Consider the following 13,359-nt stretch of genomic DNA (forward strand, 5'->3'; position numbering starts at 1 on the left):
GCTAGACTGTATATAGACGGTGCTAGACTGTATATAGACGCCGCTAGACTGTATATAGACGCCGCTAGACTGTATATAGACGGTGCTAGACTGTATATAGACGCCGCTAGACTGTATATAGACGCCGCTAGACTGTATATAGACGCCGCTAGACTGTATATAGACACCGCTAGACTGTATATAGACGCCGCTAGACTGTATATAGACGCCGCTAGACTGTATATAGACGGTGCTAGACTGTATATAGACGGTGCTAGACTGTATATAGACGGTGCTAGACTGTATATAGACGCCGCTAGACTGTATATAGACGCCGCTAGACTGTATATAGACGCCGCTAGACTGTATATAGACGCCGCTAGACTGTATATAGACGCCGCTAGACTGTATATAGACGGTGCTAGACTGTATATAGACGGTGCTAGACTGTATATAGACGCCGCTAGACTGTATATAGACCGTGCTAGACTGTATATAGACGCCGCTAGACTGTATATAGACGCCGCTAGACTGTATATAGACGCCGCTAGACTGTATATAGACGGTGCTAGACTGTATATAGACGCCGCTAGACTGTATATAGACGCCGCTAGACTGTATATAGACGCCGCTAGACTGTATATAGACGCCGCTAGACTGTATATAGACGGTGCTAGACTGTATATAGACGCCGCTAGACTGTATATAGACGCCGCTAGACTGTATATAGACGCCGCTAGACTGTATATAGACGGTGCTAGACTGTATATAGACGCCGCTAGACTGTATATAGACGCCGCTAGACTGTATATAGACGCCGCTAGACTGTATATAGACGCCGCTAGACTGTATATAGACGGTGCTAGACTGTATATAGACGCCGCTAGACTGTATATAGACGCCGCTAGACTGTATATAGACGCCGCTAGACTGTATATAGACGCCGCTAGACTGTATATAGACGCCGCTAGACTGTATATAGACGGTGCTAGACTGTATATAGACGCCGCTAGACTGTATATAGACGCCGCTAGACTGTATATAGACGCCGCTAGACTGTATATAGACGCCGCTAGACTGTATATAGACCGTGCTAGACTGTATATAGACGCCGCTAGACTGTATATAGACGCCGCTAGACTGTATATAGACGCCGCTAGACTGTATATAGACGGTGCTAGACTGTATATAGACGGTGCTAGACTGTATATAGACGGTGCTAGACTGTATATAGACGGTGCTAGACTGTATATAGACGGTGCTAGACTGTATATAGACGCTGCTAGACTGTATATAGACGGTGCTAGACTGTATATAGACGCCGCTAGACATATAAGGAATCAACAGGAAGTTAACATTTTTATAATAATATATTGTCTGAGTTATATCAATATAACATTTTTATATATGATATATAACATTACGAGGTTTAGTGATGTTGTCCGAATCAACTTTGTTTGTGTTTGTTTACATACTAAAAGTATGAATACTTTCATACTATGTCATATAATCCTAGGCTTTTGACTTTGTTCCATGTGTTCCCAAAACGTATGTTTGGCCTTGAATATTGTCCATTTGTTCTTCCTGGAGTCTCAAGCGATGTGTCAGTTTCTCCATGAGACATATATCCTCTATATCAACTCTAACTTTTACTCAAGTGATATGGTATTGCTAAGTTTAACTTCCACCTCTGTCAAACACTTTCTCTCCACTGCACATCTGGAGTGCTCGTTTAAAGGGGCATGCAACCCTATAGGCTGATTTTTGTATTGTTATATATATTTTAGTTCAGGTTAAAGACAACATCAGATTAAAAATATGTACAGTAAGAAATGCATCTGTGGCTAATCAAATAAGACCCATTGGTGTGCCAATGTGCAATCACAGACAGTAGTCAACAGTATTATAAATGCACATTGACGCACCTATACAATACATCTAACACACCCATTATTCATTTTGATTATCTGCAGCTGTGTCGCTCACGTCACAGCGTAGGCTACTACTATAAGGTCAGCCTTAGTGTTTGAGTTGGAAAAGAAACTACTAAATCAGCCTAGGGCTTCTCCCAACTTTAACTCTGAACGTGCACATGTGTGCCGGTATACCAAATGGTCCATTTGGTTTTTATAAACTCTCAGTTAAAGCTGAGTAATGTATAAATCTACAATGAGGCTTCTATTGTGTGGACCCATACATGAAAACTCTGGATTTAGCTGCTAAATAACCCAGTAAAGCAGAGAAGACCTACAGTAAAAGTAATCCCAGATTATATAGATTTGTAAAGTCAATGCTGTTGACTTTACAAATGCTAATGAAAAAGACAACAATTATTGCAACAATGCATGCATTGTCATATTTGTATGTATTATTGTTTGTTTGTTTTAATTCACTTTTTCTTTTGTCCATGGACTAAAGTCAATTTGACGAGGACCAGGACACATATGATGACATAGATACCTTGGAGAGGAATGGTATGTGACATCTTAGCTCTTCTGCTTCTTAAAATTCAACCTGCTTAACTCTTATTTTGATTGGTTTTGATCTGTTGTTGTTTTACTTACATGATAGTATTGAAATTTCAGAACAGAGATTAAAAAAATATATATACTAATTGGACCCACTTAGATTAGATACTAATGCTTAATTTACTTTGTAGCACATGTCAAGTACCAACACTAGCGGATCTACAAATGTAAAAAGATTCTCTGAAAAGTATTGTCTACAATACACTACAGTATGTTAAGCATGTAATCCGTGATCTAACTACCAACAGACCAAACAACCAACATTTAGTATTATTATAGAAGAGTCGCTGTCAGTGTTTTCAGTGTCTGGCTATATTACATCCATGTATTCTTTGAAGACAAATTCAAAAGATCATTTTAACACACATACTTTCTTTGTGCTGAGCTAAACTGCGAGGACAGTGAAATCATTTAGGAAAAAGGCTCCCAAGTCAATTGTTTAATGCTCCAAAACGTTTTAAAACACTGTTTGCCCTGTCTGAATAAAGTTTGCAGCAATAAAAAGGTGAATTGCAAGCCTTTTTCCTGAATCCTTTCAATAAATGCACTACCATGTCCCAATGAAGAGCATCATTTCAATATAGTTTCTGTTTTATGTTTTTTCATCCACAGATTCCTGGACGGACTGCAGTTCACAGCATCTGACTGGAGTAAGGACACAATATTAATTATAACGCCAGATTTTAAAACATAGGATGTAGATTTTGCAGGTGCAATAGAGCAGCAGATTGGTGTCAATTGCCAGCAAACCATGCAATGCATTATTGTGCATTTTAATGTTGTAGATCTGTGTAACTAAAATAAATGCACCAGCTAGGTTTATCTCGGACTATTTCCTGTTGAACATGCACTAGCCTGCTCATGGCCCACGTAAAGGACAATTACAGTACCCTGAATCATGAAGACAAGATGTGTATAGTGTTTAGAAGAACTGTGTGTTTGTGTACGTGAACGTGGGAGAAGGATGACTAATTCTAACGAACAGAATAACAAATAAAATATGGTATGTGTTGTTATTTACAGTTTATATCCGCTTTGCTAAAAAGCTTTTCAGAAGTGTGTTCGTTCAGGTAAAGAAAACTAGACGGACGTGTTTGAAGTATATTAAAGTGATTACGGTAACTTCACAATTTTGATCTGTTCATGGACGTTTTCTCTTTCAGGGGAGTGACGACAGTGAGGTGTATGAAATCATTGACGAGTAAGTGTAATACAGATGCAAATAATAATAACAAATATAAATGCAATCAATTAAATTACAGATAAAGAAATGGAACTTTTATCTCTTGCACTCTCGCCCACACAAAATGTGCAGGTGCCAGTAATGTGAACCTATAGGAATGGCACAGGGAGGAGATCCCAAACACTTTTTTGATCAGCAGTATCATATTATCTTCAAGGGCTTTAATTTGTCAATGTTATGACAGATGAAGGCTATTTTATTTTAATTGTATTTTTTGAGTCCCAGGGCTATTCAAAGAACTTCCCCAGACACCCGCACCGGGCCCCAACGACACCCTTTAGCTAAGTGGTTCTCAAAGTGGGGTCCAGGGACCCCCATGGCCAAATACTAATTAATTTGGGGGGTTCTTGACATGAAAACATTTGAGAACATTTGAGAACCCCTGCGAAACTGTATCTCCAAAATAGGTTTCCTATATGATTCTCTGACAAAGAACCACTTTTAGTGATATTTAGCACATTCTTTGTGATATGTTTCTCTTTCTTTCGCATTCTGAAAGAAGCCAACTGGAACTGAAGAAGGGATTCTCTGAGAAGAAGACAGAGGTGAAGACACATGGACAGCAGGAGGACAAGAGACAACAAAAGGAGAGACTGAAAGGGGAGCGTGAGTTGAGGAAGAAATTCCAGGTAGGATGTGGAAATGCCCACCTGCATGTCCATCTGTCCATGAAAAGTAAGAGAGCTGTGTGACATAATAATAATAATAATAATAATAATAACTTTATTTGTATAGCACTTTTTAAAAACAAGTTTGTCGTGTGGTTTTGGGAGGACTCCTCCCTGAGTGGCTCCCAGGCAGTCCGCAGCAAAAGGACGAACAGTTTAAACTTTAAACACATACAGTACCTATTATATTAGCCCTATTATATTATTATTATTACTAGAGCGGTGCCCATTGGGCACTTGGAACGATGCAAGTTGGAAATGAATGCCCCACCCAGTTATTATGTCTGTGTCCCTTTTATGCCCATATGGAGTTCTTTGTCAGGCAGGCCCAAATATGGAGTCTATGCAGATGTCAGAACAAAGACTGTGATGTCAGAACAGGCCAGTTCCATATATGGAGATATATATAGACGGACTCGGCACCAGGCACTTGCACTCCCTGTGGTGGTGTGGAACGCGTATTATATGTCGAATTTGAAGTCTGTGGGGCAAACGGTTCTCGAGTTACGTGGATTACAGACGTACGTACGTACGTACGCACAGAGACTTAGTGCATTTATTTATACATAGATATCTCCAAGCTCTCAAAATGCCGCGATGGATTGTGAGACTGTATATTGGCTATTTAAAAATATATAAATACTTTGTTTAAAGCATATTCACTTTGGGGGTCCATGACATGCAAATGGTGGAGAACCTCTGCTGCAGGATATCATCAATGTATTGTATACTCTGAGTGTACTCTGTGGACTCAAAGTCAAAAGGGTTCATTTGTAAACCCTCAGAGTTGAGTTGACAGTGCTTGTCTTTCCTGCTGCAGATCAAAGGGGAAGTGGAGGTTCTCTACGTGGCTCAGGTGCGACAGGACTGGCATGGTGGCAAACTGGACCTGAACGTGCACCAGGGAGACAGAGTGGAGATCCTCCGGGTGAAGGACAATCCGGGCGGCCGGTGGCTCGCTCGCACCCCCAATGGAGACTGTGAGTTGTTTGGGTTTGGGCCGGCCCTCGGCCCACCTCAAACCCAAAAGAAAACATTTGTCATGCTGTATTTCAAAATGTACTTTTTTCATTGCTCCGATGCGCACCAAACAAAACACTGTTCAGGGGTATGGCTTGAGGATAGGCACAACAGCGGCCACATTGGACAGTCCAGCTTGCTCCCAAAAATGCACACATAGGCCTGGGCCGCGGCTGAGCGGTCCAAGCACCTAGGCTGGTAATGCAGCCTGGCGGCGTGTCGCGGGTTCGAGTCCCGAGCCTGTCGGCCTTTGCCCCATCTCTCTCCCCCTTTCCTGTCTAATTATTACTGTACCCTATCAATAAAGGCAAAAAACGCCCCAAAAAAGCACACATACTGCTGTTACACAAGCAACAGCAGTATTACAGCAGTCTTTAACACTCAAATGGCTATAACCTATAACTTGATGATCATTGACCATCCCTCTGATCAGTGCAATATGGAACAATAGCGGTCTGAAGATCTAGTTTTTCAAGAACTTTCAGTGTTGCAAAATTTGCTGAGCTACAGGCTCACAAATGCAAGCCGCTGTGAGCTTATAGATCGGCTAACACCATTGTTCATTGTACCGAAAAGTAAATGCTCACGGATGTTTATTAGTCTTGTCCTCTTGCAGACGGTTATATCAGCAACACCTGCGTGGATGTGGACTATGACGAGGTGAAACGTAAAGTTCTTCGAGCCAAAGGGTTGGATGCATATCCGCTACCACCACCTCCACCCGACCCCTGCCCGCCGGCTCTGCATCACCCCCGCCTACCGCCTTCACACGACCCCCGCCTACTGGCTTCACATCACCCCCGCCTACCACCCCCACAACATGACCCCCACCTACCACCCCCACATGACCTGCGCCTACCGCCCCCACAACATGACCTCCGCCTACCACCCCCACATCACCCCCGCCTACCACCCCCACATGACCTGCGTCTACCGCCCCCACAACATGACCCCCACCTACCACCCCCACATGACCTGCGCCTACCGCCCCCACAACATGACCTCCGCCTACCACCCCCACATCACCCCCGCCTACCACCCCCACAACATGACCTCCGCCTACCGCCCCCTCCACCCGACCCCCCTCTGACTGACGACATCTACTACGATGTGGACTCGGGTGACCACATGGACAGGTGAGGGTCGTAGGCCATGTGTATTTTCGTGGCTATTATTCGATCAATCAAGCTTTTTTGTATATATTTGTTTGGCTGGAAATGGGGAGAGAGAGAGAGTCACGGGAGTGACACGCAGGAAAGGTCGTCGGGATCGGGACTTGCACCCACGGCATAATTACATTCACACACACGTTATATAACACTGATGGCTGGAGGAAACCATGCAAGGCACCAACCTGCACATTGGGAGAAATTAGGGGTTCAGAGTCTTGCTCAAGGACACTTCGACACTTAACTTTGGGGGAGCCTGGGATCTTGTACGTACAAGATAAAATATATTCAGGGGCTCCGTAGATATGGTATATAAATAGCTATTAATTATGTACAGTATTACCTCGATTCTGTATTCTGTCTAAGTTGAGTTCTTTATTGTTTTTCTGCTATGCCGTTTCAGCAGCAGCTGGGCACAGGAAAACGGTGAGTGCTGACTGTGTCAGAATGGTTCATATTCGTGATGTTTATGATAGGTGAAGACTGAGTGAATAAGACTATAGTGGTTATCTGTGTCTCTGATTTTTTCAGATTTTATGGGTCCGTCAGTGCCAGTGGATTTCCCCGCGCCTCCTCATGAAATCAGGTATCTGTCCAAGTGAAGTTGAGCAGCTCAATTCAATTCAATTCAATTCAATTCAATTCAATTCAATTCAATTCAATTCAATTCAATTCAATTCAATTCAATTCAATTCAATTCAATTCAATTCAATTCACTGTCTTAAAGGTGTTTGCACACTGGTGCGTTCTGATTCTGATCAGGGTCGATTTGATTAGTTTTACGCAGCTTTCTAGTGGGGCCCAGTGGGGTGTTGGTGACAGGCTGACAGCTAGTGATAGCCTACTGCTTTCGGATCTGCAAAACGCACCAGTGTGCAACCACCTTAAGGACTGTGAGTAGAGCAGAGGCCCACTGTTCTCATTTAGCTCTCATTTGCAATTTGGAACCTATTTTAATGAATATATTGTTATTTTAACCAATCTGTATGTTAGACTGTTAATACAATATGACTTGCACATCTGCAGTGGTTGGAGGTTGTCTCCCTAGTCTCTATTACAACTAAAATAACGGATCGGTTCTTTTCGGCAAGCAACACTGTACTACAATATGGAGTTGACTCCATACTACAAAGTATAAATTAAGCTTGTGTTGTTGCCAATTTGTTACAGGATAGATCCTAAAGTGGAAATGGAGCTGAGAAAAAGGTTTAAGGTAAATATCTCTTGTTACTTAAAGCTGCTATAAGCAATAATATGTCAAAGTTTGAATTTCAGACTGCCGTCTGAATACAAAAGAATGTGGTCACAGAGACTACATTTTTTGGGAGCGTTCTACCCATTGCTGGCTGTCTGAATACCAACAAAAAAAATGTAAAATTAAAATGTTGACCTTATTGCTTATAGCAGCTTTAATTTATTTACACTACGACAATGGTCATTGGGAACGCATGCCCCTCAGGTTATGCAATACTCTTTGAGCTCGTTGAGCATGTAAAGTAAATGTCACGTTGACAGGTGCGCTGATGTTCCAATCCGCACCAAACTTGGCACAAACACAGTTCAGGCACCGAAACAACTAAATTGCACACATATGTGGCACTATAACAGTGTTACGGCAGTGTTAAACACTTGTAATTTGCAATCACACACATTGCTCTGATCTTAGTGGCCTGAAAATCTAGGATATAAAACGCACTTCTCGATTATTCGATGAATCAAAACGTGATCGATAGACTAATTGCTAAGAATATAATTGATGGTTTCAGCCCTGTACTGGTCTAAACCTGAATGTTCTCTTTCCCAGTATGAGGGACCCCTGACGGTTCTGCACACCATGATGGTGGACCCCAACGGCATCATCAGGAAGCCGGGGGGGAAGGATTTGGCAGTAGCACAGGGAGAGATCCTGGACGTCATCCAACTGACCAATGACACGAAAGCCCTGTGTCGGAACCAGTACAGACGATGTAGGTTCACACACCACTTCCTGTCTGAATAGTCATTTGATGTCACTGTTTCCCAGCGTAGAGTCTGAGGACCACAAGGGGTCCAAATAAACACCACGAGTCTGTAACTCTCTTACAGCAAAAAACGAAATGAAATGGGGGGTCCAAGGTCTAATGCATGCGTATCAAAATTGGGGCTTTATGTGCTCCTAGTCATATTATTGTACACTCATTTTGTATGTCTGTGGCAGAAATAGAATATTGACAAAAACATTCCACCACAAGCCAGCATGGTGATGATCCCTGGTCCCATCAGTTAACAGCTGTTTATTACATTCACTTTCATGGCCTGAACTGCAGCAGCCAGTAATTCACGCCCAGTAGCCAGGTTCGTAGCACCCTCTTGTGGCAGAGGCCAGGGATCACTTGGTTTTGAATTTCTGCCCTATAAAAACCAGACCAGACAGTAATAGCTAGGTCTACAAGGGAGAATGTTGAATAAAATGTTCACATAATACTGAAAGTATCGTTCATCCAGAAGATAATGTTTCACTCGTCATTTTATATATTTTATGGATGCATAGCTTTGTTGAAAATTAAACCATTGTGTGATGGAGTAGAAGTTTATCAATAGAACAATTTAGGCAACATACTGGTACGTACTATCAAAAATAATCTGTACATTGAAACTACGGAAACTATGGGATATCAGGTTAATCATGAACCCAGAATCTGTCTAAATCTAAATGGCATTTTAACCTTAAGTCTTCACATGGCCAGGCTAGGTCGATCAAGTCATTGTTATTTGAAGTCTTCATCTTGTCTTCCTGCATACAGATGGATATGTCTCCAGGGCTCTGCTTCTCCAAATGTAAGTCTCCTCTGCCCGTTGTATAACTAATATTTGACTAAAAAGATGCCCTGCATGTGTCGCTGTGCAGTAGCCTACAAAAAAAGAAAAAGTGCTTTTGTTGTCCATTCAAGAGTTTCAATGTTTTTTTTACAGGGAAGGGGACGATATTTATGATGATGTGGACACTTTTAACGGTATGTTCTCCCAGGCTCATCAGTATGCGACCACAACATTTTTGTGATACTAATATTAATGTGGTAAATACACTATACATTATGCATGGTAACAGTAAATGGTTATATGGTTTCATAAATGTTTACACATTAACATTTTTGGAGATAAGAGCAGAGAGAGGGAGAGCTTTTGTTTAGTTATTTCGGTCCGTTGAATAAACTATCATTTTTGGGGGGGTGTGTTTTTTTCATATTGATCCATGCAATTTTCGCCATAGTGTTATAAAATAAAATGCATGATAGCACTCATAAAGCTACCACTGGTGCAATGCTATCACATATTTTCTAACTCTAGACATGTATACCTTCACAAAAATCACTATGAGCATTATTCAGCCAGGTGGTACAGACCAACCCCCCTGGCTCACGGTCTATAAGTAAGTACTGTACAGTACAGTACAGTACAGTACAGTACATGCAGCATTGCAGCCACAGGTAACGCTTCTGAGTTAAAACTATCAGGTGTGTCTAACCTCAGACACACCTGAGGAATGAGGTACTGGAATGGCATAGACATATTAGTCTTTGTGCAAGTCCACATGAAGTATACAATTAAATCCAAATCAAAAGATAAGATGTGCACCCACAGGTAAAATCCACATGGTAAATTGTAAAAGACACAAACAGAGTAAAGATTGAGCAAAATTGACCCGTAGGAGTCCATTTGTTTCCACAATCTCTTTTCTGATTTTTGATTTTTTTAATGCATTATAATGCATAATACACTGCAGGGGGTCCGGTTTGGGAATCCATGCACTAGATTAGGACATGGTGTCTGTCCCTCCATTGGGGTACAAATGAAGCTTTTGTTTCTCATCTGTTTTGATTTGATCTCTTTGCAGATGCTGACATGAAGATCTATGACAATGACAACCTACACTGATAGAAACATCCATCACTGTTTCGCACGGCTTCTCAAAGTGGCATATTTTGAGAATTGTATGTCAATTTACAATAATGCACTATTTGCTGTTGAGATTTAAACACATAAAATATTTTTTTGTTATTTGATTGTGTCATGATTTTATATTGAAAGCACCTTGCTCTTCCATAGAAAAGGTGAACAATATTGATTGACCATGTTACTGATTTTGTTAAAAAGATCATTTTCTTATGAGTAGCCAACACCTCGAGAGTTACTTTAAACCAATGGAAACAGTTATTACTCTGTTGTTTTAATGGAAATTACTACAGCTGTGATTAAATTATGACAATTTAATACCAGACTAGTCCTAATGTTAACCAGAGATCAGTAATTCTCACACTTTCAAGATTTTCAAAAATAGCAAAAACTATAGCTTGCCCTAAATGACAAAATTAAGGAGCTAAATGCTGCCAACACCTAGCCTGATTATCAGACTGTATAGCTTTCTTGAGAGTGGGCGGGATCTTTGGGCTGGATCCAGGCTAGCCAACACCATAGTCGCCAGGAATATGAGGAGGAGGCCACCACAGCCCAGCCCAGGCCAGGGCGTGTCAAACATGATATATCTATAGATTTAAAGATGACATGGAAGAAGACACTGCTGGCGTGGAAGAAGCTCTGGACGTTCCAGGTGAGGCGGCCGCCAACGCAGACAGATGGATGTCAAAAGGCTCATGGAGAGGCACGCAAGTTACGCAACGCCACCAAATCAAGCCTGATTGAATGGCAGGTTGTTCCCTGGCCACGCACAGGTGTGGGAGGCTATATAAGTGGCATAGCTGCACTCATTTCCTCAAGCCCAGATCACCAAACCACTGCTGCGGTCTCCCAAACCTAAACCGCCACCTTTAGTTTCTACCACCTTCTGCAACCCTCCAACCTGTGTGAGTCCAAGAACCAACGTCAGTTTGGATCATTTAGCCACTGTTTGTTCTCCCCTGTACAGTGCAGGGGTTAATGAGCACACATTAATGTATGTAAGGGACAATGTATCACAATGTATTATGGACTGCACATGTTTGAGCTGTAGCTCGACCACTTTTAACTGTTTGTTCTGACCTGAAATCCTAAGCAGTGCATTTAAGTTATATGTTTATTGATTATTTCATATATATGTTTATCCTGCTTAAATATAGTTTCTTACATTTAATCCTGAGTAAATCTGACGTGTACTTATGTACTCTTATTTGATGCTTTAAGTATTATATGATATTCTGATTTATGATTATTATGAATATGATTTATTTATTATTGCCAATCTTGAATATGAATTGAATGCTATTTATTTCGTTTATTGGATATGTATATAATTCCAAATATTGTATATTTGTTTACTTTGTACATCGATGTCTCAGTAAAGATACCACAAAGGATCTCTGTCTCCGCCTCCGCCCCGTATGGCACTGTCTAGTGAGCTAATCTAGTGAGCTAATTTAAGACTTGCGGTGGACGATCTCTTCAAAATAAGAGTACCCTCTAGAGCGTTGGAAAAAAGTTTAATTTGCACATTAGAACTACAAATTAAGCATTTAAATGATGCTATTAAATGATTTAAATGATGCTATAAGACACACATTATGTTCCATGATCAGCAGTTTACTAGTAAATCAAATCAGGGAATCCAGAGTAGCATGTAATCCACCCTCTAATCCACCAGGGTAACATTATAGAGAAAATGTAATGGAAAAACATAACTTTAATAATAATATCTTTAGCCTTGAACAAGGAAGATTTCTTTTCCTTTTTTTCTTTTTTACTAATTTATCTATTCTGACGTCTGTCGGATACTGAACACCACCCCACTGGACACTCTTACCACAAACGTCAAAATATAAAGTGAGCCAGTTGTGTTCTGAAATATCCTGTTATTATAAAGATTAAGAAGTTGTAATCCCGACTCACCACCATGTTACAATGTGTATCAGCACTGCTGTGCTGTTGCAGCAGACGATGAGCTGCAGATGAAAGTGGATATTATACAAGAGGGAGACCAGAAATTCTGTGGAATTCAGCCATTGCATGATGCTCACTAGCTCTGGTCCATAGCCTAATTAATCATAGAAGCATTAGGCTATGGACCAGAGCTAGATGCTCACATGGTCTCCACTCCAGTTTATTGTCAGGTGGAGGATTTTGTCAGAAGTTCAATGCACCCACTTAGCTCTCCATCTCCCTTTAAAACAGGATGGCATCCGTTCTGAATGATGAGAACCAAAGTCCCTGTCCTGAAGCGAAGCACATCGATTCAGTCCTGGACATCTTTGCTTTGGATCAGCCGACTGGGAGACCCTCCATTCTGCGACAGTCTGAGAACCTGCCCAGCAAGACTGTAGCAAAGGGAGTAAAGGTACAGAATTGAGTTGCCTATTTTTTTATGTACTGTTTTTTAACCTATCTTACTTAAATTATGGTCAGGATGTGTACCCTTAAGCAGTGACTGTATTATTTTATTTATTTTTATTATGTTTACTCAAGTAGTGTTTAAGATTGTAATGAGAGTAATGTGCTCCCTTTTTTCTTTTCTTTTTTTTGAGTCACTATTATTATAATATGGTCAAACTTTAGTAATACATTTTATTATAATGCACTTTACATGCTTGCAAATCTCAAAGTGCTAAAATGTATAGAGAGATTTCACACTGATTAGAAAGATGATTGCTGGGACATTTTAGTTTGAATTTAAAGTTCCAGTTAACCAGCTATACTACACTGATTATTATTTATATGTCAATCCAGGTTTGTTTTCAGACTCCAAGAAGAGACCCTTTCACCAAAAGAATTGTATCTCCTTCAAA

The sequence above is a fragment of the Protomyctophum bolini genome (genome assembly GCF_963924005.1).
Source record: "Protomyctophum bolini genome assembly, chromosome: 8".
Taxonomy (NCBI): domain Eukaryota; kingdom Metazoa; phylum Chordata; class Actinopteri; order Myctophiformes; family Myctophidae; genus Protomyctophum; species Protomyctophum bolini.